Source organism: Herpailurus yagouaroundi, unplaced genomic scaffold (genome assembly GCF_014898765.1).
Source record: "Herpailurus yagouaroundi ecotype Mexico unplaced genomic scaffold, PumYag 77, whole genome shotgun sequence".
NCBI lineage: Eukaryota > Metazoa > Chordata > Mammalia > Carnivora > Felidae > Herpailurus > Herpailurus yagouaroundi.
The window spans coordinates 43,660,898-43,661,751 of record NW_024412388.1 but is presented as its reverse complement, the minus strand read 5'-3'; positions in this window follow the sequence as shown (position 1 = coordinate 43,661,751).

The window sequence follows — 854 nt, the reverse complement described above, 5'->3', positions numbered from 1 at the left end:
AACAGGCTCCAGGCTCTGAGCCATCAGCCCAGAGCCTGACGCGGGGCTCGAACTCACGGACCGCGAGATCGTGACCTGGCTGAAGTCGGACGCTTAACCGACTGCGCCACCCAGGCGCCCCGCCCCTGGAGCATTTTTTTTTTTAAGTTTATTTATTTATTTTGAGAGAGACAGAGATAGCGCAAGTGGGGGAGGGGCAGAAAGAGGGAGACAGAGCATCCCAAGCAGGCTCCACACTGTCAGCTTGGAGTCTGATGTGGGGCTTGAAGTCACGAAACCATGAGATCATGACCTGAGCCAAAACCAAGAGTCGGACGCTTAACCGACTGAGCCACCCAGGCACCCTTTTTTTTTTCCTAATGAGGTGACTCTTGGGAGGCTCTGGAGGGGGCTGGTCACCAGGAAGACCAGGCCATGATTAGAAGCTTGGAACTTTCAGCCCCACTCCCCATTCTCTGGAGAGAGGTGAGGGGCTGGAAATGGAGGTAATAATCAATCATGCTTATGTGATGATGCCTCCATAAAAGTCCCAAAAGGACGCGGTTTGGAGAGCTTCTAGGTTGGTGAATACAACCACATGCCCGGAGGGTGGTGCACCCCAACTCCAAGAGGGACAGAAGCTCCTGTACCTGGGACCCTTCTAGAACTCGCCCTGTGTATCTCTCCATCTGGCTGTTTATTTGTATCCTTTAGAATGTTCTTGGTAATGAATCAGCAATAGTGAGTAAACTGTTTTCCTGGGTTCTGTGAGCAAATTGTCAAACTCAGGGAGGAGGTCATGGGAACCAACAATTTATAGCCAAGTCAGACAGAAATCATGGGTAACCTGGGAACCCACTATTAGCAATTGATGT